The sequence below is a fragment of the Mytilus trossulus genome, chromosome 12 (assembly GCF_036588685.1).
Source record: "Mytilus trossulus isolate FHL-02 chromosome 12, PNRI_Mtr1.1.1.hap1, whole genome shotgun sequence".
NCBI classification, from domain to species: Eukaryota; Metazoa; Mollusca; class Bivalvia; order Mytilida; family Mytilidae; genus Mytilus; species Mytilus trossulus.
In genome coordinates, this window is record NC_086384.1 from 31,885,945 (window position 1) to 31,910,720 (window position 24,776).

The following is a 24,776-nucleotide window of genomic DNA, read 5'->3' on the forward strand; positions in this document are numbered from 1 at the left end:
TTATATAAATTAATCTTTTAAATTAATATATATTTAAACAATTTACACATTGTGTCCTCCGATTAATTAAAGGGCCTTCAATATTGGCAGAATATGTTCAAGGTAGAAAAACGGGCCGTTATAGCAACAATAAAAATTTGACGGTGATTGCTAAAGTGAAACCATTCATTGAGAGTAATGGTATACTGACATAAGAGGGACATAAAAATAAAAATACCATTTTTCGGATGAACTAACAATCAAAAATTTCTTGCACGTTGATCTTTTTACCGATTTCACGAAACACAGTGAATAACAAACTTTCACAGCTACACGTGGAATAAAAATGGCAAAACACATTGCACGAAAATAACCCTTTACCACCCTCACATAAGGGCTATCTAACCACAGTAACTCCAAATGGAACTTTTGTTAGTGGAAGCCATATGAATTATGTGTATCACTAGGAAAAAATTATGACAAATAAAAAATATAGTATGCCAAAACATAAATTACAGATTATCGTTGATCATCTCAACGAGAGCGATTTTCTCGCTTGAGCCTGTACGGCGAAAGCGAGAAAAGCAATCGAGTTGAGATGACCAATGATAATCTGTTTATCGCTATTTTATCTGTGTTAACGTTGTCAATTTCATTAGCAACACTTTGTGTCTCCTTAGTTTCTAGTGATAATTTTCCACCTCAAGCAGGGAGTATGATATGTAAAATATCACAAAAAAAGATCAAAGGAAAAATGCACAAAATAGCTATGATTAACAGTATATGATGATGATCCTATGGATGGGTCATCATCAAACACTGTTAGTTATGTGTTTTGCATAAACTATACTTTTTACAACCCATTTATCGTAGGATTATTTTCTTATTTTAGCAAAAGTTTCGTTGATATGATAGAGTAATTTTATAGAAGATTTAGGGAAAAAATTACAAGTATGGATAATGGATGATTGATGACAATCAAAAATGCCAAGTAATGGTCCACAAGGTCGGGTGAGCTAATAATGAGGTCAAACACTACTAACAAAAGTAAGATGAATACTTAAGACTATTAAAACAGTCATATATATGTTAGCGGCAATAAGTGAAGTTAGGCATTAAGCTTAATTCCTAGGCAATAAACTAACGCCTAGGCATTAAGTTTTTGCCTGAAATTTTGAGGCATTAAGCTTATTTCCTGAAATCTGATGATGAGTATTCAACCTATTGCCAAACATAAATTAAGGCAATAAGTGAAATCTGGAATTTACAGCCCTTGGACGGTGTAAACTTCCCCAAAAAACGTGTATGGTGTAATGGTGTATGGTGTATGGTGCAATGGTGTAAGGTGTATGGTGCTATGGTGTATGGTGTAAGGGGAATGGTGTAATGGTGTATGGGGATTGGTGTGATTGTGGAACGTGTGATCGGGAATGGTGTGAATGATGGTGTACGACATTTCATTAGTTGAAAACGAAGTTTTTTTATTTTGTGTTTTCAAATTGTAAACATAAACAATAATAGTAATCTTAATATTGGAAATTTTATTGCAATATGGGTAATTTCGGGTCGTGTAGATAGAATGGGTAATGGTGTATGGTGTAATGTGTAAGGTGTATGGTGCAAAGCTGTAACGTGTATGGTGTAATGGTACAAGGTGTATGGTGTAATGGTGTATGGTGTATGGTGTTATGGTGTATGGTGTTAGTGGGAAGTTTACACCATCCAAGGACTGTATGTATATTCGGTGATTTATTTTGATATAAAGGAGTTTCTTAATTATATTCTTAGGGACGACATCAAAAGATCGATGTAGGATAAAAAAAACTTAAATCAAATAGTTTGGAATTGGAGGGGGGGGGGGGGTTAAAATTCTGCAAGTTTCGTATATCTAAAATCGATTTTTACATATATTCCTATTGGTAAATAAATTTTTCCCAAATTCAGTTAAGAGGGGGGTGGGGGGTCAGTGAAAAAACTATGTGAATTACAGATGGGTGCGGTCCTAACCTTAACAAAAGTTAACTTAGAGTTAACTTGTTGACTGCTTTCTAAGTTAACTTGAGAATTTTTAAGCAGTCAAGCAAGTTAACTTCGTCGTTGGTGGACCAGACCTACGGTCTGCTTTTTTAGGACTGCTGCAGACCTATCGACAAGTCTGCTCCAGACCAGACCTGTGGACAAGTCTGCTTTTGACCAGTCCTGAGGACAGGTCTGCCCCAGACCAGACCTGTGGACAAGTCTGCTTTTGACCAGTCCTGAGGACAGGTCTGTCTCAGACCAGACCTGTGGACAGGTCTGCTCCTGATCAGAGCTGAGGACAGGTCTGCTTTTGACCAGACCTGTGGACAAGTCTGCTATTGACCAGACCTGAGGACATATGACAGATTATCGTTATAAGAGTTTTCATATCAGACCTGAGCTTTCATTAAAATATGTAAACAACATTCGCATTGTTTTTCCACAGATATCATTTATTATTTACTCGCTAGACTCTACTAGATATTATACAAATGCTCTCTTTGATATACATATATTCTTATATAAATAAAAAATGGCTATACGATCACACAGAGTTTTTTTTTATTAGAAGGCGGATAGAAAGGTTATCCAACGCATCGGAACAATATTCTTATATCACGGGATATCGGCAACATTGTCTACGTTACTTCGTTCCCCGTTGTTTACCTGTCCCTTCCTAAATTTTACTTTATGCATAAATTTATACTTGCATGGATATTTCATTGATATTCAACTTGTTTGCATTGGATTTACTATTATATTTCCCGCAGAATATTATAACAGAAATTGTACTGTGTCCGTAAGCATACGGTGTGGTAAAACTATCAACAATCTCGTCAAATTTCGTCAGATTTATTGAGAGATTTGTCATTGCCGATATTTATATGGGACGTCCTAAAACTATACTCAATGCGCACTTTAATGAAATAGTTGCCACTTGACGTTTAACTATAAACAAAATCAATCAACCGACATAATAGATTCCAAGAAGAGAACCTCGTATACTTTTTTTTATTAAATCATTTTAAATAGTACAAATGAATTCAGACATGTCAGTGTTGGTACTTTGATGATGTGGCATAATAGTTTTGTTTTACACGTACACCATCATGAACTCCTATATATGATGTGACTGTTATTATGAATAAAGAGATGAAATTCTGACATTTCTCAATTCATTCAGAATATTTTTTGCATTAATAGTTTTCCAATATTATTGATTATGTGTACATTTACGGTCCTACTAAAATGTGAACAGGAGCGCCAGGAGAAGACATTAAGGCGCTCGGTATAATGGTATGCGGGTATATAGATTTGCAAATAAAAGTGCACATATGATCAGTTTTGGTCAAATAGTTTTGTTTTCCAAGTCATCATGAGGTATTCAAACTACTGAAATTTTGTTACGTATCAATATTTTGAATAAAAGGAGGACACGCTGGTATCCTAAATTTATGCGAACAAAAATTTGTTGTTATTAAATTGCAATATTGCTGTCCATTGTCATGATTGTATTATACATTAAATCCTGATATAAAAAAAAAGACTGATTTACTGTCCGGGTATATAGATTTTCAAATTAAAGTGCACATATGGTCAGTTTTGGTGGATTCGCGGTCAAATAATTTTGTTGTACAAGTCAGCTGGAGGTATCAAAACTACTGAAATTTTGTTACATATCAATATTTTGAATGAAAAGAGGACATGCTGGTATCCTAAATGTATGTGAACTAAAAATTTGTTGTTATTATATTGCAATATTGCTGTCCATTGTCATGATTGTATTATACATTGATTCCTGACATAAAAAAATATGGCTGATTAATACTATGCGGGTATGTCATGGTGTATATAGATTTACAAATTAAAGTGCACATATGGTCAGTTTTGGTAATGCGGTCAAATAATTGTGTTGTACAAGTCAGCTGGAGGTATCAAAACTACTGAAATTTTGTTACGTATCAATATTTTGAATAAAATGAGAACATGCTGGTATGCTAAATTTATGCGAACCAATTTTTTTGTTATTATATTGCAATTTTGCTGTCCATTTACATGATTGTATTATACATTGAATCCTGACATAAAAAATATGGCTGATTTACTATGCAGGTATATAGATTTACAAATTAAAGTGCATATATGGTCAGTTTTGGTGGATGCGGTCAAATAATTTTGTTGTACAAGTCAACTGGAGGCATCAAAACTACTGAAATTTTGTTACGTATCAGTATTTTAAGTAAAAAGATCACATGCTGGCACCCTTAATTTATGTGAACAAAAATTTGTTGTTATTATATTGCAATATTGCTGTCCATTGTCATGATCGTATTATACATTAAATCCTGACATTAAAAATAAGGCTGATTTACTATGCTGGTTTATAGATTTACAAATTAAAGTGCACATATGGTCAGTTTTGGTGGATGCGGTCAAATAATTTTGTTGTACAAGTCAACTGGAAGTATCAAAACTACTGAAATTTTGTTAGGTATCAATATTTTGAATAAAATGAGGACATGCTGGTATCCTAAATTTATGCGAACAAAAATTTGTTGTTATTATATTGCAATATTGCTGTCCATTGTCATGATTGTATTATACATTGAATCCTGACATAAAAAATATGGCTGATTTACTATGTGGGTATATAGATTTACAAATTAAAGTGCATATATGGTCAGTTTTGGTGTATGCGGTCAAATAATTTTGTTGTACAAGTCAACTGGAGGTATCAAAACTACTGAAATTTTGTTACGTATCAATATTTTGAATAAAATGAGGACATGCTGGTATTCTAAATTTATGCGAACCAAAATTTGTTGTTATTATATTGCAATTTTGCTGTCCATTGTCATGATTGCATTATACATTGAATCCTGACAAAAATATGGCTGATTTACTATGTGGGTATATAGATTTACAAATTAAAGTGCATATATGGTCAGTTTTGGTGTATGCGGTCAAATAATTTTGTTGTACAAGTCAACTGGAGGTATCAAAACTACTGAAATTTTGTTACGTATCAATATTTTGAATAAAATGAGGACATGCTGGTATTCTAAATTTATGCGAACCAAAATTTGTTGTTATTATATTGCAATTTTGCTGTCCATTGTCATGATTGCATTATACATTGAATCCTGACAAAAATATGACTGATTTACTATGTAGGTATATAGATTTACAAATTAAAGTGCATATATGGTCAGTTTTGGTGGATGCGGTCAAATAATTTTGTTGTACTAGTCAACTGGAGGCATCAAAACTACTGTGGCTGCATAGTTCAAGGATGTATAACTAACAAGGACGTATACACCTAACATCAAATATACTTCTTTTCAAAAATATACATAATATGATTGAATTTGATCTCGGAATATATATATATTGAGTGCCTGTTATCATTGTAACCGAGATCGTTTTTATAATAGATATATTGTCAGATCACAGATAAATTTGTGTTTCGTTCTGTGCGTACTTATTTTAAAATATTTGTATTTAATCCTGTTCATAAAACGGAAGTATTAATTTTCAAATTACTTTATTTTCGATGTATATACTACGAAACAAAGATATTAAAAATCTTTTTTTTTTTAATTATCGAAGAGCGGTCCTGGTTACAAGTTAACTTAGTGTTGAGCAGACCAGTCAAAAGTTAACTTGGGAACAGGTCTGGTTTTGATCGAATTTGTCCAAGCATAAGTTAACTTTGTGGCAGGACCGGTTTCCAAGTTAACTTATGTTAACTTTATGACAGGACTGGTTCCGAAGTTAACTTATGTTAACTTATGACAGGACTGGTTCGAAGTTAACTTGGAAACAGGTCCAACTTATATCAATAGCGGACCTGTTTCCAAGTTAACTTTTTGGCAGACATAAAAACAGTCCTAGGACCAAGTCCGCTTTTCAAGTTAACTAGATTTTGGTCCTAGGACTGGTCAGAGCAGTCCTATATTCGGTCACAGGTTAACTTTGACCAGTCCAAATGACTGGTTATCAAGTTAACTTGCTGTACAGGTTAGGAGTGCACCCATCTGAAATTTCTTTATCCTACATTGAACTTTTGATGTCGTCCCTTATCTTAATATACATTCATTTGACAGATCTTCAAATTTTAGTGTTTTTCATATTCAAAACAGCATTAGATACAGTTTTTTTTGTGGTATTAGAAAAGAATAAAAAAGATTTAAAAAAAAGTAATTGTATCCAATTGAAAAGGAAAGGGGTGAGATTCTATTATTATTTCAAAATGTTTACACTTAACTAGTCGAGCTGGTTTGAACTGCTCAAAAGTAGACAAAATTGAGATATGCTTTTTTGCTCACACCATGTGCCCTAGAGAAAAGTACCATGATGTTTTGGCAAAAATTTTGGAATCATCAGAAAAGAAAGCAAAAAAGCTTACTATAATTTAACCAGGTGCTCCGCAGGGCGCAGCTTTATACGACCACAGAGGTCGCACTCTGAACAGTTGGGGCAAGTATGGACACAACATTCAAGCTTAATACAGCTCTGAATTTGGATTGTGATCAAATTCTTGACATAATATGAGTTTCTGACACAAAACAAATGTCAAGATCTTACAAATCTATTATGCAATATTGTGCAATTAAAGATTTCTTCTTCAAACTTTTCAAAAATGTGGAATTTGAGAAACTCAGATTTTCTTTTGGAAAACTATCACCCCTTTTTTTTGCAATAACCCCCAAACTTATTACTAACCATCCCTTAATGGTATGGACACTTGTGGTATAATTCAGAAAGATTCATCCACTTAAACACAAGTTATTGTTTGAAAACTACAAAAATGCTTATTTTGGGCCCCCTTTTGGACCCCTTATTCCTAAACGTTTTGGACCATAACCCCCAAAATCAATCCCTACTTTCCTTTAGTGGTATTAAACCTTCTGGTAAAACTTTATAGTGATCCATTCACTTAATCTAAAGTAATTGTCCGGAAAACCTAGTTTTTCCCCTTTGTTTACCCTAATTTCGCCTTTTTTTTTGTCCCTGATTCCAAAACATTTTGAGCCAGAACCCCCAAAGTCATAACTAACCATCCCTTCATGGTATGGAAACTTGTGGTGGAATTTCAGAGAGATTAATACACTTACTTAAAAAAAATCAATCCTAACCTTCCTTTAGTGGTATTAAACCTTCTGGTAAAAATGTATAGAGATCCATTCACTTAATCTAAAGTTTTTGTCCGGAAAGTAAATGTGTCTTCGGACGACGACGACGACGACATGATACCATTATACGACGCAATTTGTTTTGCGGTCGTATTAAAAGGTATGAAATTTTTACCATTGGAGATTTTGAGAGTTTGATAGCTAAAGTCAACAAGAATGATGAGGTAAATTTAAAAATTTATGTCTTCCTAGATAATTCTATGGTATTTTGATTTGAAGGATTTTCAATTAAATCACACTTTTTGGTGCGCCCTGTAAACTGCAAAGTGACAATGGTCCAGAATTCACAGCTTTGGTCATATCCGAGTTAAAATTAATGTGTTCAGAACTTGTTGTTCATGGGAAGCCAAGACTTTCCTGAGCACAGGGTAGAGCGATCGAATGGAGATATCAATGACATGCTAACTGCATGGATGAGGGACAATGAAACAACGAAGTGGTCAACTGGCATCAAAACTGACTTTCTCGCCCCTTTTCCCTCTTTTAAAAAAATCCAGGATCTGCACTTACGAAGAATCAGATGCAGATCAATGCCACAAAGACCGTTCAAAATCACCATGCATATACAACACGGATTCATTTTGTATTCCACTGTAAGTAATTGCAAATAACTAATTATTCTACAAATATTGTTTTATCGATATTTTAATGAATTTAATTCATTCAGGTCAATGATACGGGCAATGCTGCTGTAGCTTCAACATTTGGAAAACTCCTAGGAACATTTGGATCAAATGAGATAGGCATCTCATGAGATGAGCATCTGTAGGCAAAATTGAATTCTAGAATACGAAATCAATTGTGAAACAAGTTGTGTTCGTGTGGCAGCAACCCATCAGTCATCGTCATTTTCAAATACGCATGTAAATCAAAATGTTTAAGTAGCTGGTGCAGATGCACGATAAACAGGAGACAGTGCAAACGCAGTTTCACAATTTTGATAACAAATGATTTTAACTCAAATTTCTATCAAGTTATCATATTTTTTACGGTATTACTTGATGATTTTTGATGTAAAGGATAACAAATTTAATTAGTGATTTTATTTCCGGTAGATGATATTTTAAACTTCAGTTCTCCTAATGGTATTATGTAACACATGTAAAAAAAATTAAATGAATAAATATCTTGATTTGCTCACATTTATATTTTATGCAATAAGCTTAATGCCTGCACACATTTTTTTAGCTTAAATCCTAGGGTTTAAGACTAATGCCAAACATCATTTAGGCATTAGACTTACTGCCTAGGCGTTAGCTTATTGCCTAGTAGTTAAGCTTAATGCCTAATTTCACCTATTGCCACTAACATATACATTAAAACAGTCATATATTAAGATTGCGAATCAAATCTTTCTACCTCATTAAACATGTTAAATATCAATCAGATGAAATAGTCATTGCTGTTTTAGCAAGGTCATTTGCCAACAGATCAAGTACTTATTTTTAACCTTCAGAGTTTAGTCATATACAATACATTTATATAAAAAAAGCCTTTTTAATATAAAGTTACTGTTTAAGTTATTAGCATTTATTAAAAAGGAGATGTTCTGCTTTACAAATTATCCAAAGATCAACCATCAATTCTCTTTTACAGATCATTGCAAAAATTTTGAATGTCAATATCAAATCAATTGTCACATTTCATGGAATATTGAAAACTGTTTTTGTCTCTATTTTGTCCTTCATATGATAATAACCTTATCAGTTTAATCTATATCTAGTTTTAAAAGGAATTCAATTATCAAACGCCGTAAAATTGTACACATTTTAATGGTATCTTTAAACAACAGTAGAAAACTGACATATCAGCAAGTGTCCTTGCACTTATTATATTTGAAACAAGAAGAGAAACAAATACAAATTAAAAACCAATTGTTCAGAGAACAATTGAAGGTCTTTCCATCAAAACAATGTATTTTGATATGAAAAGTTGTGAAACTAAGTTTAAAATGTCATTTCAATCGTCAAATGATAGCTCCTAGTAAGCTGATTCCAAAAATATATTGTTTCCATACATTTTTTTTAAATAAGGGAGATAATTTGTTACTTCCGGTTTGAAAAATGTTACTTCCGATTATATTTGAATATTTACTTGACACTAATTCCAAAAATATCTGGTTCTATATACTTTTATATTAATAAAGTACAACAAAATAGCTACTTCCGGTTTACAAAAGGTCACTTCCGGTTGATTTTTTCAAGGTTAAATGGTTTGATACCTTTTTCTAAAAGTTGTATATCTTTATCATGTACACATATTGAATAAAAGCAAAGGTCAAAATCTAGAACGTCAAATTAAGCTATGACCTTGAGATCAATTTCAAGGTCATAAACCAAGGACCTCAAATCAAAAGACCATAGGTCTAAATTATATTTAGTTAATGAGTTATATCACCAAACGCGTATTTTTAAATACAAGAGGGGAGAAAACTCCCTTTTACATTCAGCGTACGCTTGCAATCAAAATTTACATCTTACGACATGTCGCAACTAACAATTTAGTAAAAATAATTTGTTGATATCTTATACAGTCTTTGGATATAAGTGAAAATAAGCCAAATTCAAATATTAGAATATGACCTAGTCCTTTGACCTTGACCTAATTTTCATTTTTAGGGACCAAGGACCTCAAATCAAAAGATGCTAGGGCTCTATCACTTATGATTTATAAGATAGAAATTCATATCACTTATATCAGATGCATAAGGGGAAATAACCCTCATATGGAGCGGTCATATCGCTTCGGTCAAAATAGGACAAATCATGCCAAGGATATAACGAGCAATTTTGTAAAATAAATTTGTCATAATCTTTTACGGTTGCGAAGGAGATGCGATAACAAGGAAAACAGTGTTTGGGGAGATAACTCCTACAAAGAAAAGTATTTGTTTACGCAGGGTAAATTTCAAAAGCGCATAAACTGTTCGATATCATATACAAAATATCTAAGCGACATTATGCCAAACAAATGTTTATCGTTTATCGCAAGAACAAAATTAGGCAGAAGAAAAAAAAATAATCAGAAGAAAAACAATAGGTCTTTCCACAGAAAAGTGGAAAGACCTAATTAACCAAAGTATTTGCTTCTACAGTTTTTCTCCATCTTCAATACTTTCAACCAAACACTTATAATTATTTATAAGTAGGTAACTGACATTTTCAGCCATAGAGACTATTCGCTGATCATTTCTGCCATTTAAAGTTTATCTCTAGCATAATGATTTTCAAAATAAAAGCCAAAATTCATTTAAATGTTACTCTCAAAGTTATTAACATTTACTAAATGGAAGTTTCTAATTTACAAATTATCCAAAGATCAAAATCAAGTTCATCTATAGATCTTTATCTCCAGGTAAAAACACTTTTTCTCCAGGCAAATTTGACTCTCCAAGTAATAAGAATTTGAGCTGAATTAGGTAGAAATTGACCATATGTAAATTTTAATAAATATCAATACATCTGTTAAACTATTTCTGTTTGAAACAATCTCCTAGCAATGTCTGCAAAAGTGCAACTGTTTGAAAATTGAGTTTGTTATAAGAAGCTTTGGGTTTTCCAATAATTTTGGCTTAAGCATCACTGAAGAGACATTGATTGTCGAAATACACATCTGGTGTTGAAAAATTGGTACATGTACTGTTCATGTTATTATTAAATTGGAAAATTTCTTATTTACCAATTATTCAAAGATCAACATCAAATCCCTTAACAGATCTTTTCCTGGTGGTAAAAGTTGTCATTTAAGGCAAATTTATCCATATGATTTTTTAAATGTAACTCTCCAAGTTTATGTTTAGGAATTAATTTCTTCCTGTCATGCTCTATGCACATTTTAACATGGGTAGGCATTATATTTGTTGGTATTTTACCCTGAGTGTTAGCAAGGTGTAAAGTATGATCAAAAATAATGCCTACCCATTTTAAAAAGTGCATAGAGCATTCCATGAAGGAATTATTTCGATTCAAATAGGACACATACAGTACTTTTATAGGTCAAAGCATACGAAAATGTTTTAGGAATATTTGGCTATTCCTGTTTCCTCCCCATGCATTATGAATATTTCCATATTAAATAAGTTTAAAAACTAATAGCAGAGTTAATTTATGATGTTTTAATAACAATATATCATAACATTTTATGTAAGTAGCTAAAACAAGTGAAACTGCGAGCTACTGCTCACTGATGATACCCCCGCCGCAAGTGGATAATATTAATAGTGTAAAAATATGGAAGTGTTCGGTAAACAGGAAGTTGTCGAGTGATGAATCTGAAAACGCATCACATGGTAAAGCTGACTTATATAAACCCTGAAACCAAATTTCAGAAATCCTTGTATTGTAGTTCCTGAGACAAATGTGACGAACATTTTCAACTTGGCTATCATGTGTAAAATCATACAAGTGTTCGGTAAACAGGAAGTTGTCGAGTGATCAATCTGAAAACGCATCACACGGTTAAGCTGACTTAGATAAACCCTGAAACCAAATTTCAGAAATCCTTGTATTGTAGTTCCTGCGAAAATGTGACGAAAATTTTAACTTGGCTATCATGTGTAAAATCATACAAGTGTTCGGTAAACAGGAAGTTGTCGAGTGATCAATCTGAAAACGCATCACACGGTATAGCTGACTTAGATAAACCCTGAAACCAAATTTCAGAAATCCTTGTACTGTAGTTCCTGAGAAAAATGCGACGAAAAATATTCATGGGACGGACGGACTGACTGACCGAAGGACAGACAGAGGTAAAACAGTGTACCCCCCCTTTTTTTAAAGCGGGGGTATAATAAATTTATTTTACTAGAATAAACATGAATATAGCGAGAATGTTTAAAGTAAGTTTGTGTTTATGTGTCAAACATATTTTGTGTTAATCAGAACATGGCTTTGTGTACAAGGTGAAATAATGACGTCACATACGAATAGCATTTTTTATGTAGGAAAATTTCTAATTTACAATTTTTTACAGATCAACATGAAATCCATTTACAGATTGATTCATGCTGGTAAAAATCGTCATTCAAGTCAAATTATCCATATGATTTAAATATTACTCTCCAAGTTATAAGCATTTATTAAATGGGAGACTTTCTAAATTACAAATCATCCAAAGATCAACATCAAATCCTGATACAGATCACTGCCAAAATTGTGAATGTCAATACCTATTCAATCAATTGTCACATTTCAGGGGATACTTATCACTTAATGTCTTTATTTTATCCTTCATATATTTCAAACTGTTTTCAAAACCTTATCTGTTAATTTTTCTTTTGTCTTTATCTTATTCTTCATATGTTACAAACTGTTTTCAAAACCTCATCTGTTAATTTTCTTTTGGATTCATTCTTATCCTTCAAATGTTTGAAACTTTTTCCATAATCTTATCTGTTAATTTTACATCTAGTAATAGAGGAAATATAATTATTTATCACCTAAAGATTTTACACATTTCAAGGCCATCTTTAAACAATAATTATCCAACAATTTGGTCAATTGAACAACAAGCTATGTATAAATTTTGACCTTCTGAATATTTCTGCCTTTGTCAGATTTTCTATATCTATAATGCACGATTTTCAATATTATAGAACAGGGCTTTCAAATCTTTTGAAATAAGGAGGCACCTTTTAATAAAGTGGCAACTACCTGTAGCTATCATGTGTAATTACCTGTATTTATCATGTGTATTTACCTGTAGCTATCTTGTATAATTACCTGTAGCAACCATGTGTAACTACCTATAGCTATCATGTGTAATTACCTGAAGCTATCAGGTGTAATTATCTATAGCTATCAGGTGTAAATACCTGTAGCTATCATGTGTATTTACCTGTAGCTATCAGGTGTAACAAAATGTAGCTATCAAGTTTAATAACCTATAGCTATCTTGTGTAATTACCTGTAGCAATCATGTGTATTCACCTGTAGCTATCAAGTGTAATTACATACAGCTATCATGTGTAATTACCTGTAGCAATCATGTGTATTCACCTGTAGCTATAAAGTGTAATTACCTATAGCTATCATGTGTAATTACCTGTAGCAATCATGTGTATTCACCTGTAGCTATCATATGTAATTCCAGGTTGCTATCAAGTATAACAAGTGAAACTGCGAGTTACTGCTCACTGATGATACCCCCGCCGCAAGTGGATAATATTAATAGTGTAAAAATATACAAGTGTTCGGTAAACAGGAAGTTGTCGAGTGATGAATCTGAAAACGCATCACACGGTATAGCTGACTTATATAAATCCTGAAACCAATTTCAGAAATCCTTGTATTGTAGTTCCTGAGAAAAATGTGACGAAAATTTTCAACTTGGCTTTCATGTGTAAAATCATACAAGTGTTTGGTAAACAGGAAGTTGTCAAGTGATCAATCTGAAAACGCATCACACGGTATAGCTGACGTAGATAAACCCTGAAACCAAATTTCAGAAATCCTTGTATTGTAGTTCCTGAGAAAAATGTCACGAACATTTTCAACTTGGCTATCATGTGTAAAATCATACAAGTGTTCGGTAAACAGGAAGTTGTCGAGTGATCAATCTGAAAACGCATCACACGGTATAGCTGACTTAGATAAACATTGAAACCAAATTTCAGAAATCCTTGTATTGTAGTTCCTGAGAAAATGCGACGAAAAATATTCATGGGACAGACGGACTGACTGACGGGGGTATAATAAATTTATTTTACTAGGATAAACATGAAAATAGCGAGAATGTTTAAAGTAAGTTTGTGTTTATGTGTCAAACATATTTTGTGTTAATCAAAACATGGCTTTGTGTACAAGGTGAAATAATGACGTCACATACGAATAGCATTTTTTATGTAGGAAAGTTTCTAATTTACAATTTTTTAAAGATCAACATGAAATCCATTTACATATTGATTCATGCTGGTAATAATCGTCATTCAAGTCAAATTATCCATATGATTTAAATATTACTCTCCAAGTTATAAGCATTTATTAAATGGGAGACTTTCTAAATTACAAATCATCCAAAGATCAACATCAAATCCTGATACAGATCACTGCCAAAATTGTGAATGTCAATACCTATTCAATCAATTGTCATATTTCAGGGGATACTTATCACTTAATGTCTTTATTTTATCCTTCATATATTCCAAACTGTTTTCAAAACCTTATCTGTTAATTTTTCTTTTGTCTTTATCTAATTCTTCATATGTTACAAACTGTTTTCAAAACCTCATCTGTTAATTTTCTTTTGGATTCATTCTTATCCTTCAAATGTTTGAAACTTTTTCCATAATCTTATCTGTTAATTTTACATCTAGTTATAGAGGAAATATAATTATTTATCACCTAAAGATTTTACACATTTCAAGGCCATCTTTAAACAATAATTATCCAACAATTTGGTCAATTGAACAACAAGCTATATATAAATTTTGACCTTCTGAATATTTCTGCCTTTGTCAGATTTTCTATATCTATAATGCACGATTTTCAATATTATAGAACAGGGCTTTCAAATCTTTTGAAATAAGGAGGCACCTTTAAATAAAGTAGCAACTACCTGTAGCTATCATGTGTAATTACCTGTAGTTATCATGTGTATTTACCTGTAGCTATCATGTATAATTACCTGTAGCAATCATGTGTAACTACCTATAGCTATCATGTGTAATTACCTGTAGCTATCAGGTGTAATTATCTGTAGCTATCAGGTGTAATTACCTGTAGCTATCATGTGTATTTACCTGTAGCTATCAGGTGTAACAAAATGTAGCTATCAAGTTTAATAACCTATAGCTATCATGTGTAATTACCTGTAGCAATCATGTGTATTCACTTGTAGCTATCAAGTGTAATTACCTACAGCTATCATGTGTAATTACCTGTAGCAATCATGTGTATTCACCTGTAGCTATAAAGTGTAATTACCTATAGCTATCATGTGTAATTACCTGTAGCAATCATGTGTATTCACCTGTAGCTATCATGTGTAATTCCATGTTGCTAACAAGTATAACAAGTGAAACTGCGAGCTACTGCTCACTGATGATACCCCCGCCGCAAGTGGATAATATTAATAGTGTAAAAATATGCAAGTGTTCGGTAAACAGGAAGTTGTCGAGTGATGAATCTGAAAACGCATCACACGGTATAGCTGACTTAGATAAACCCTGAAACCAAATTTCAGAAATCCTTGTATTGTAGTTCCTGAGAAAAATGTGACGAAAATTTTCAACTAGGCTATTATGTGTAAAATCATACAAGTGTTCGGTAAACAGGAAGTTGTCGAGTGATCAATCTGAAAACGCATCACACGGTATAGCTGACTCAGATAAACCCTGAAACCAAATTTCAGAAATCCTTGTATTGTAGTTCCTGAGAAAAATGTGACGAAAATGTTCAACTTGGCTATCATGTGTAAAATCATACAAATGTTCGGTAAATAGGAAGTTGTCGAGTTAGTGGAAGATATTAGCACGCAAAATCGAAGGAATTGTGCAAATGATGATACAAGCATGAAAATTACCACAAAGCATCATTTGTATATACTTTAAAAGAAACAACTGCTGGCCATTAAAAAAAAAACATTTTTTCAAGATGGCCACCGCCGTTTTCTAAAATGACTGTTTTTTCAGTTTGAAAATACTGATTTTTTCTGGAAAACATTTCGTTTTCCTTCTTTTAGTGAAAAATAGCTGTCAGGTTTGGTAGCTACCTTCTTTACATGTGAATAATTCACTAGACATGAGTATTTGACACATACAGGGTATGCGCATGCGTGAAAATGTCACAAAATTCATTTAAAAATATTTTAACTATTTACTATAAAATAAGTGATTTGGGATTTTTAATGATATTATGATTTGGTTTGATAACATTTTTCAAGGTTATGACACACATGATTTAACAATTTTGCGCATGCGCAAACTATTTATAGACATAATGAGTGATTTGTATGCACTACCAGGGCAAACTGGTATAAATCGTAGTTCATCTCATTACTTTAAAAAGCAAGTAAGTGTAAAATCTATGATGCCACTGTTTAAAAACAAGCCAATTTAGTTGCAATGATCAGGTATTTGATGGATAAGACGGAAAATGTGGTTAAAACGAGAAAAACATCAATAGTAACGGCAGATCAGCCACTTTTGGTAATGGATATTCAGTGTGAATTGCCTGATTTGTACAGAGAAGATAAGTTTATCGTCATGTAAGGTGGATTTCACATTGAAATGACTTGTTATGAAATTCTGGGTGATATATTACGTGAAGGTAGATGGACACATGTGTCATGTGTCTTCACTATATAAAACCATTATTGCAACACCTAAAACGGCATATTCTTGTATGTATGTTCAAATGTACCTAGGACTAGACACGCGCATCAGATAACTACTAGTATGTGTTTTATCTTGAAAGGTATATATCGGCTTAAAAAAGCTAAACACAGAAATTATAATCATGTCATGACTCTGTGACGTTCAATGATTTGATAGACTGGCGTAAGAAAATAAAGTCATCTCTACCACATTTCAATTCCTGGCGTTCAATTATTAAATAAGAACTTCTTGTGAATTTGGTAGTATGCTTATTTTATGAGTCAGATTTTATACAAAAAGTCCATATAAAGCATGATACTGTATTCATTTAGGTCTTGATAGTGTAACATATTCTCGATCGTGACCGACCTTCTCCGAGATATGGCTTTCCTTCTCTTAAGTCACCCACAGGTGGCAATTGATTTTGAAAATGATAATTTTACTGTACGTTAGACCAGAAAATATTTTTCTTATACCACAATTGATCAGACAAACACAGAATAATGCAATTGTAAAGGGCGATGTGTTGTCATAGGTTTAACTGAAGATCTCATTTAGACGTATTGATGGTAGCTAGACCAGAAGTCAGTAGACTACTAGTATCAGATAAATTTGCAAGAAATAGTGGTTTGAGGCATTCTATAAAAGATGAACGACTTAATGAACACACAAGGGTTTCTTTAAAAAGATCAAAGGCAAATAATTTGAAGATCGTTTGAAGCAAATACAAAACCAAGGAGAACCAGTTTCTGATAACCACATGAAAAAGAACAACTCCTATTATGTCGGTAAAATAAAACTGTAAACGGTTTTTTTTTTAAACAAAGCTAGAGCTCTTAGATATCTTTTCTAGACTTTTATTTTTTGTCGCAGTGCACAAATTGATTTGGAATATTTCTCAATCCATAAAGACAAACTGCTCCTCCGTTTTTGTCTTCGGATGTCATTTTAAACAGTGGTATTAAATCGGTGCAAATGGATGAACTTGTAACATTTGTAATTTGCAGATCCAAATTCTGACACATTTATCGTTGATAGAGCAGCAATGGTTAATTCCAGGCCACCTTGAAGGGAATCAATATTGGATGATTTTGTAATTGTGTTATACGGCCTTAAAAAAATCATACATCGATAAGTATTCAAGAGTAGATATTGTGTTAGATTTACTAAATGAATCATTGAAAGGCTAGATGTGAGAAGACAAAAGTTGGGTTCTGGAGTAGTTTTCTCTATGAAGATGACAACGAAACGAATTTTTTCAAGTGTCTTGCCGACAGAAATGCTTCTGTAGAGACTAATAACGATACTATCCAGATACCCCTTGTAATCAGGGAGAGGCAGATATACGAATGTTTGTCCATGTTCGGCCTGATTATGAAAATTGTTGTAAGACGGTAATATGAGGTAGCACCGACACAGATGTCGTAGTATTAAGAATTGCAGCACTCCAAAAATATAGTGGAACAAACTGTGAATAGGTTTTGGCAGGAATGAAGACTTTTAATTGCTTCCTGTACGTGATATATCAAATGCGTTTGGTCCTCGTGTAGCTACTCTTCCTTTCATTCATACATGCAGTGCATGTGACACGAAGGGAATAGGTCAGATTGGATGACATAGGATGTATTTCAACATGTACGGGACGTACTTATTTCTTTGCTGAAGTATAAAGACACATACAAGGACATAAAAGAAGCATTCGTTTGCATCATGTATGACAGAACACCGTCACTATTTGCTGTTAACGAGGCACGATGTAAATTTTTACCCAGGAAGCAGCGGCATTGTGATGTAGTTCCGCCTACAAGAGAGTTTTTTTCGGAGCACATCCAAAGAGCAGCGTATCAAGGAGGATAAGTTTGGGCTCAGCCTGATTTATGTACCAATTCATGAACACTGGGGTTGGACGAAAGAAAAAAAAGTTGCATCCTCCTGTCTGGAACTTTTGAAATGAGGAGGCGAAAAACCCAGTTGTGTTGGTGACTGTAAATGCTACCGTTCTGTCCTTCCTTGTACGAGTTTTGTTATTGGCTACTGTCCGATAATTTTAAGATAACGAACCTGTCTTTCTAACAAAACTAGGCATTTAATCTTAACAAAGAATGTGATATCACTTGTTAAATTGATGAACATTATAAAAAAAAAATACATTTTCTAAAATTTTGCCGCCATTTTGAAACCGGAAATCACTCCTTTTTGTCATTTATGTGTTGTTTTTCCGTACTTTAGGAACTGTAATTTACGCTTAATAAAACCTCACATTGGATTATACCTATAACACAACTTTCAAAGATTTACAACTGGATGTGACGCCATTTGCAATATGATCGGTGGCCATCTTGAAAAAAATGAATTTTTTTTATGGCCAGCACCTGATTTCTTTAAAATATCGTTTAGTCCACCTGTGTACCAAATTTCATGCTTGTATTTCATACTTGTGTTATTACTTGTTAAGTTGATGAAAATTATTAAAATATTTTTTACGTATTTGCATCTAATTTGGAACCGGAAACCACTATTTTTCTTCAGTTATGTGTTGTTTTGTCGTACTAAGGAGCTGTTTTTAACGTTTTGTCATATCTTACATTGAATTATACATAACACATCTTTAAAGGATTGAAATCCCTTGTAAAATTGCTTGAAAGTAAAAAAAATCGAAATTTTTTACTCGTTAGCCGACATTTTGAAACCGGAAGTCACCTTATGTTTCATTAATGTATTGTCTATTCGTTATTTATGAACTGTCATTTTCTTTTTATCAAATCTAGCAATGGATTTAACATATAAAACACCTTTCAAAGGATTAACAAATATTGGCTAATTTGTTATGACGCCCTTTTCAAAATGTGTGGTGGCCATCTTGAAAAAATGATTATTTTTTTCTGGTCAGCAGCGGATTTTTAATAAGTATCATTTAGTTAACCTTTATACCAAAGTTCATGCTTGTATCACGATTTGCACAATTATGTCCTTAATATCTCCCACTAAGTGATCAATCTGAAAACGCATCATACGGTATAGCTGACTTAGATTAACCCTGAAACCAAATTTCAGAAATCCTTGTATTGTAGTTCCTGAGAAAAATGCGACGAAAAATATTCATGGGACGGACGGACTGACTGACGGAGGGACAGACATTATGTGTAAAATCATACAAGTGTTCGGTAAACAGGAAGTTGTCGAGTGATCAATCTGAAAACGCATCACACGGTACAGCTGACTTAGATAAACCCTGAAATCAAATTTCAGAAATCCTTGTATTGAAGTTCCTGAGACAAAGGCGACGAAAAATATTCATGGGACGGACGGACTGACTGCCGGAGGACAGACAGAGGTAAAACAGTATACCCCCCCTTTTTAAAAGCGGGGGTATAATAAAGTTTATTTTACTAGGATAAACATGAAAATAGCGAGAATTATTAAAGTAAGTTTGTGTTTATGTGTCAAACATATTTTGTGTTAATCAGAACATGGCTTTGTGTACAAGGTGAAATAATGACGTCACATACGAATAGCATTTTTTATGTAGGAAAATTTCTAATTTACAAATTTTTAAAGATCAACATGAAATCCATTTACAGATTGATTCATGCTGGTAATAATCGTCATTCAAGTCAAATTATCCATATGATTTAAATATTACTCTCCAAGTTATAAGCATTTATTAAACGGGAAACTTTCTAAATTACACATCATTCAAAGATCAACATCAAATCCTGATACAGATCACTGCCAAAATTGTGAATGTCAATACCTATACCAATCAATTGTCACATTTCAGGGGATAATTATCACTTATGTCTTTATTTTATCCTTCATATATTCCAAACTGTTTTCAAAACCTGATCTGTTAATTTTTCTTTTGTCTTTATCTTATTCTTCATATGTTACAAACTGTCTTCAAAACCTCATCTGTTAATTTTCTTTTGGATTCATTCTTATCCTTCAAATGTTTGAAACTTTTTCCATAATCTTATCTGTTAATTTTACATCTAGTTATAGAGGAAATATAATTATTTATCACCTAAAAGGTTTTACACATTTCAAGGCCATCTTTAAACAATAATTATCCAACAATTTGGTCAATTGAACAACAAGCTATATATAAATTATGACCTTCTGAACATTTCTGCCTTTGTCAGATTTTCTATATCTATAATGCACGATTTTCAATATTATAGAACAGGGCTTTCAAATCTTTTGGAATAAGGAGGCACCTTTAAGTAAAGTAGCAACTACCTGTAGCTATCATGTGTAATTACCTGTAGTTATCATGTGTATTTACCTGTAGCTATCATGTATAATTACCTAACAAGTATAACAAGTGAAACTGCGAGCTACTGCCCACTGATGATACCCCCGCCGCAAGTGGATAATATTAATAGTGTAAAAATATGCAAGTGTTCGGTAAACAGGAAGTTGTCGAGTGATGAATCTGAAAACGCATCACACGGTATAGCTGACTTATATAAATCCTGAAACCAAATTTCAGAAATCCTTGTATTGTAGTTCCTGAGAAGAATGAGACGAACAATTTCAACTTGGCTATCATGTGTAAAATCATACAAGTGTTCGGTAAACGGGAAGTTGTCAAGTGATCAATCTGAAAACGCATCACACGGTATAGCTGTCTTCGATAAACCCTGAAACCAAATTTCAGAAATCCTTGTATTGTAGTTCCTGAGAAAAATGCGACGAAAAATATTCATGGGACGGACGGACTGACTGACAGACTGACGGACTGACGGAAGGACAGACAGAGGTAAAACAGTATACCCCCTTTTTTTAAAGCGGAATATTCATTGGACGGACGGACTGACTGACGGATCGACGGACTGACGGACTGACGGACTGACGGAAGGACAGACAGAGGTAAAACAGTATACCCCCTTTTTTAAAGCGGGGGTATAATTACCTGTTTCAGTCATGTATAACTACCTATAGCTATCATGTGTAATTACCTGTTGCTATCATGTGTTTGACAACTGTGTAGTTATCGTTAGCTCCTAGCATTGTACACGGGAATATGACAGAATGGAATGGAACATTGTCTTTACCAAGGAAATTATACATATCAACCTGAAAACAAAGAATAAAATACAAAATATATTATACAAAAATAAAATATCATAATTTCTTATCTTAATATGCATATTCAATAATATAGGTCGCCGGATCACTGTCCCTATGTCAAGCTTTCTGCCACTTTGCTCAACAATTATTAATGAGCTGAATCTTAATTTTATAAATTGATTTTGTACTGAATGTTGCTATTCCATCACAATAACTAATCTTCAATGGTTTTGGACTTCCTATTTGGTCCTTTTTGTTTTGATTGCTCACAAATGAATTTATATTTTAGCTTCCCAGGTTTTTTGTCTTCAACTTTTTCTGATGAAGAAGATCTAGAAACATTACATTCATTAAAGTATATCCATCTCTTAATGATAGTTATCTGACATCAGTATTAAAACTGTGCGGTAGTTCATTTCCTGGTTTATACATGGCTCATAAAGACGAATAGACTGGTCCTCTAACTTTATAGAGTACTACCTTGTCTGGATTATTCTACCATTGCTCCCAATGCTCTGTGTAATTGGCTGTTATTGAAATATATCAAATGGGTGCATCAAACCATACATAGAACACCTGTCAAAAAGGACAATTATACATACATATAGGTCTTTTTCATACATACAGCAACTGTGAAAAGAAAGAATCCTTTTACATAAAACTCCTGTCAAGGTCAAATATATGTTTACCTGTATGTAGGAATCTTCATGCATAAAACCTGTTTTAAAAAAAGTTTTTTTTACCAAAAGCTTTTTATAACTATTTTCAAATACATAAAACAAGAATGTGTCCATAGTATACGAATGCCCCACTCGCATTATTATTTTCTATGTTCAGTGAACCGTGAAATTGGGGTCAAAACTCTAATTTGGCATTAAAATTAAAAAGATCATATCACGGGGAACATGTGTACTAAGATTCAAGTTGATTGGACTTCAACTTCATCAAAAACACTAACAAATGATACCCCTTCAACAAGTATTAGGTAAACAGGTGGTTGATTATAGATGATGTGTCACAATATTTGAAACAAGAATGTGTACCAAGTACACAAATGCCCCACTAATTTGGCAGTAAAACTAGAAAGATCATATCATAGGGAACATGTTTACTAAGTTTCAAGTTGATCGGACTTCAACTTCATCAAAAACTACCTGGACCAAAAACTTTAACCTGAAACGGGACGAACGGACAGAAGACGGACGGACAGACGAACGAACCAACAGACGAATGCACAGATCAGAAAACATAATGCCCATAAATGGGGCATAAAAATGGACAGTCATATTACTAAAAATGGTGGTACAATGTGTTCAACTTCACATATGCATGATGGCAAACAATCCTACCAAGTATTAGAGCTTTCTGTAAAATGGACTCAAAGAAGTTTCATTACATAGAGATTAATACATGGCCTTTTCCATATCAGCCTGGGTATCATCCCGAGACGCCCATATCAGCCCGAGACGGAGTTGAGGCGCTGATATGGGTCGAGGGATGATACCCAGGCTGATATGGAAAAGGCCATGTATTAATCGCTTTATCATATACTTCCGACAATAGTTTTATGTAAGGCAAAAAAAAACCACCCAAATGCAACAACTAAAACAGTCAAAAACTTTATAAAGAAGTTAAGTTATAAGTCCAATATGCTATAATTGTCAACCAACAACATCACTACCTCCATATATATGTACATTGTATGGTTACATTTCCTATAGAGGCATTTTGAAACATTGAATATTTGGAAGAGTTTCATGATCATTATTACTCCATGTTTGTTGTACTATAAAATGATTCATAATTGTCAATGGCATTTGTTAGCAAGTACTAAACTATCCCAACAAAAGGTCCCGTAAATTTTAACGTCATCAATATCTGACGTCACAATGGAAAAATAAACAACCGATACCGGAAACACCGGAAGTAACTTGCACGATAAGCACTGTTATGGGTTTTTGCACGAGACGCCCCTGATATGGGTTATCAGACAGGGCTGATATGGGTTATCAGCCTGGGTGGGTAATTATGGCTTGTGTACTTCCGTTCGTTACACATATGCAAAAGCTATCATATTAATGCTAAGTATATGATAAAAGGTGTTATTGTTACAATATTAAAACAATAATGGGCAAAGTTCAATAACTCCTGTACAAATTGTCAAATATAACTGATAAAACATCACATTGACAAATAGTTGATCACATATGAATGCTTTAAGTCAAATGGTCCCTGAACATGTATGAGCTTAAGACAGAAGGATTGACAACTGGAGACCATTACATATCCTCTTAATGAGACCCACAGAAAACAATTACAACAAGGGGGAGTATTTACCTTATCAGTGTACCCTGACAATGGTACTTGTGTTCCCCATTTTAGATCTCTGATGATACATCTGGGCTTTAGTCCATCTCGTATCCAAGAGCTTGTAATTACTTTGGCATTATTTGTCCATTTGCCTGATTTGAATACTTTGTCTAGATGTTTCTGCAGCTGTGGTTCAATCTAAAAAAAAAAGATGATCTTATTATTTTTCAAAAAGTAATAAATTATCAGTAGTTGCAAAATTATGTTTAAATTGTGCTTACATTTATTTCACCTCAACAAGGTCAGTGGCAAAAACATTTTTTTCTTTATTCTATATTTACTTCCTTTGAAAAATATATACAGTATAATGAAATCAATGAAATATAAACATCAATTGCCTTTTTTTATTGTTTTGCTAAAAGCCAAAAGAATCAAAGTGCTGTAAGCACTGTAGGCAGTTAACCAAAAACCAAGGCAAACATAAATATTTTCAATAGCAACGTATATATATATCTACAGTACAAAAGTTATGAGACACAAATCAGACAAATGTTTACTACCACAGGGATCAATGGTGAGGTCTGACTCACCTGTCCATAGTAAATGTAAATGCCTCCCACCTTCACCCCAAGTCCATGATGTTTAAGTTTGGAATAAACTGACAGGTGTTAGGTCTAGCAAAGTGATATGCATATGTGACGCCTATGAGATTGACCTTGTATGTCATTCAATCTTTTTGAAATGACAAACAGGAATGAATATGGTTTAGGAGTTGGTATCTCAAACTTTTACAAGTTCTCAAAACACACAAAAGAGGGTGTGGGGTGACCCTAGGGACTACCCCTATTTTTCATTTGATTTTTTATATTTTCCTATACATGAATATA

The 24,776-nt window shown here is 33.2% G+C and overlaps 1 pseudogene; it reads right to left on the bottom strand.

The window, feature by feature from the left end:
- The window catches only part of LOC134692364 (methionine--tRNA ligase, cytoplasmic-like), a 62,892-nt pseudogene that overhangs the window by 12,087 nt on the left and 26,029 nt on the right, over nucleotides 1–24,776 (bottom strand).